This window comes from Octodon degus, unplaced genomic scaffold (genome assembly GCF_000260255.1).
Source record: "Octodon degus isolate 3935 unplaced genomic scaffold, OctDeg1.0 scaffold00001, whole genome shotgun sequence".
Taxonomy (NCBI): Eukaryota; Metazoa; Chordata; class Mammalia; order Rodentia; family Octodontidae; genus Octodon; species Octodon degus.
The window spans coordinates 8,694,519-8,697,540 of record NW_004524577.1 but is presented as its reverse complement, the minus strand read 5'-3'; the positions used below and the strand labels follow the sequence as shown (position 1 = coordinate 8,697,540).

The 3,022-nt window shown below is 47.3% G+C and overlaps 1 non-coding gene across 1 annotated transcript; it reads left to right on the top strand.

Annotated features, from left to right (window-relative positions):
• Positions 1–941: 941 nt before the first annotated feature.
• Positions 942–1,048, top strand: LOC111815253. The gene has a single exon (XR_002819982.1). It is a non-coding gene; the product is annotated as a U6 spliceosomal RNA (small nuclear RNA).
• The last annotated feature ends 1,974 nt before the right edge of the window (positions 1,049–3,022 follow it).

The following is a 3,022-nucleotide window of genomic DNA, read 5'->3' as shown; positions in this document are numbered from 1 at the left end:
CAAAAAAATAAAAAAAAGTGTTCACTAAGGGGCCGGGGAGATGGCTCAGTAGAATTAAGTGCTTGCCTGGCAAGCCCAAATGTCTGAGTTCAATCCCCAGTTCCGCAAAAAAAATAAATAAATAAATGAAAATAAATAAAGTATTCACTAAAAGTAAGAAATATAGGGCTGGGGATATAGCTCAGTGGCATAAGTGCCTACCTGGCAAACATAAGTTTCTGAGTTTGATCCCCAGTGTCACACACACACACACACACACACACGCACATAATATATAGAAAAATGCACAATTGGGCTGGGGAGATGGCTCAGTAGAATAAGAGCTTGCCTGGAAAGCACAATGGTCTGAGTTCAATTCCTGGTTCCGCCAAAAAAAAAAAAAAAGAAAGAAAGAAAAGAAAAATGCACAAGTCATACATGTGCAGCTTAAGACAATACCACTCAATACAGAGACCATATCCTTTTCATTGCTGTTGTTCCTTGGGAGTGAATTCAGGGCCTTTTCAATGAGCTAAGGCGCCAGCCTTCTTTTATTTTTTTGTATTATGAGTCAGGATCTCAGTAAATTGTAACCAGAACAATGTGGGGGCTGTGGGAAGTTACTGAGTTGAGTAGAGGATATTTTGAGTTTATGGTGTTTCTTCCTGGGTTGAACCCGACATAGTGGCTTGCTCACAAGTTTGAGCCCAGGTAATTTATTTTTTATTTTTTATTATTTATTATTTATTTATTTATTTATTTATTTATTTATTTATTGGATGAAACCAGGGATTGAACTCAGGCCCTTGCGCTTGCCAGGCAATCACTTATTCTACTGAGCCATCTCCCAGCCCCTAGGCTTGAATTTGTGATCCTCCTGTCTCAGCCTACCAGAGTGCTAGGATTACTGTACCTGATGTAGAAAAACCACATCCTTGTAATCAGCATTCAGAGCCAGAAACATGTATAATGTGCTTGCTTTTATACTAAAATTGGAATTATGTGGAGAAAATTAGCATGGCCCCTGAGCTAGGATGCCATGTAAATTCTTACAGCCTTTCAGGTTTTAAAAAAGAAACACTTGGGGCCGGGGAGATAGCTCAGGGGAATAAGTGCTTGCGTGGCAAGTGCAAGGGCCTGAGTTCAATCCCCAGTCCCACCAAAAAAGGGGGTAGGATGGGGCAGGGAGATGGCTCAGTAGAATAAGTGCTTGCCTGGCAAGCGCAAGGGTCTGAGTTCAATCCCTGGTTCTGCAAAAAAAAAAAAAAAAGAAAAGATGTTTATTAATGTGCAAGTGAAAGTGTCAAGTAGCAAGTTGAATCTGTGAGTCTTGAGATCAAGGGAAGTTCGAGCGTTGTCCTGCACTGTGCACAGGGTGACTGCCCTGCCCTGGAACTACAGGGTAACTGCGGACCTCGTGGGGTTGGTAGGATGAATGAATAAGCCTGACGCTGCATGCTGAGCTCTGATTTCCTCTGCCAGCCGCCCTCTGCCTACTGAGCCTGCTGTCACCACCCCTGAGGCTGGCAGCCCCCATCTCCCCCGCTGAGCCCATCAGTCAAGCCTACAGCCTGGCCCTCTACATGCAGAAGAATACATCAACGCTGCTGCAGACCTATGTGAGCAACCCTGGGTGTGGGCAAGGGACAAGGGGGGGAGGGGCGTTGCCCTGGCTCGGGGACCCAGAACCTGGGACACTCCTCTGTAGGTGCCAAGGGGCTGTGTTAACTAGAGACAGACTCACTCAGGAGCTGCCTGTGGGCAAGCCAGGCCTCTTCGCTCAACCTCAGCTTCCTCATCTGTAGAATGCGATAGAGATAATACATTTGCTGATTCTCAGACGTGTTGTATGCCCTTTTTTCTTTTTCTTTAAAAGAAGAACATTTCTTTTAATGTATTTAGTGCAAGGTCTACAGGGTCGCACTCCACAGATCAGACTTGTAGTGATCCTCCTGTTTTCAGCCTCCCAAATGCTGGGATTACAGATGCGCACCACCACGCCAGCCTCAATCGCCATCTCTGTGCGCCCCTGGGGCAGGGCCAGCGGGGCCTACGGTGTCAGGGATCGAACCCTGGTCACCGTGTCTGCCTAAGCAGGAGCTCTAGTCCGCTGAGCTATCTGGCCGGCCGTTTATTTTTCATTTTGAGACAGAGTCTCACTACATCGTCCAGGTTCACTCTAATTTGTGATGGCCCTACCTCACCCTCCCAGAGGGCTGGGATCACAGGGGGAGCCACACATCTGGCTCTACCTCAGGAATGATAGGTACTCGGCGCAGCAAAGAAACAGGCAGAAGGAAGAAGAGAAAGGAGCTTTATTTTCTTTGAGGACACGGGAGAGAATGTGGGGAAGGATGAGGAATTCTCTGGACTAGACAAAGGGAGGCTGAGGCTTTTATGGCTTTTGGGGGGGCGTGTTGGAAGGGGATGTTTAGATATACCTGAGAAACTGACGGGGTCTTCCCTGAGGCAGCGGGAAGGGTGAAAGTAAATTATATCCTGAGCTGAGTTGGAGAAGAATGGGGAGGTAGTCTTGGGAAGACGGGCTTTTGTTTAAGGGCTTCAGCCATATTAGATGGCCATCCTGAAGATTTTAGCACTTTGTACTAGGGCCAGAACCTGTCAACCACCTCCCAGACTCCTGAAACCATTCTGCGAAGTGGAAGTTAGAATCCATTTCCCAGATGAGGGAACTGAGTCCGAAGAGGGAGTGAAAAATTTGCATGAAGAAGTATAACTACCTGGCGGCATGCATTCCCCATCTGAATTGGGTCTGCAAAATTCCACCCCCAACCTCCTCGCCTGCCCGGACCGACCTAGGGCTGACCCACCCTCCAATACCTGCAGGGTAAATGGCAGGAATGAAGGAAGAGAAAGAAACAACTTTCAGAGTACAAAGGAGCCCAGAGAAGTTTGCCTCTAGTAACTGGCTGGGCTGCCTCCTGAATGGCTTTTACTGGCTAGCTAGAAGCTGGGGGAAGGGTAGCAACAGAACAGTAACAATAGGAAAGGGGTAGATAAGGATTAAATCAGCCGAGGAGCC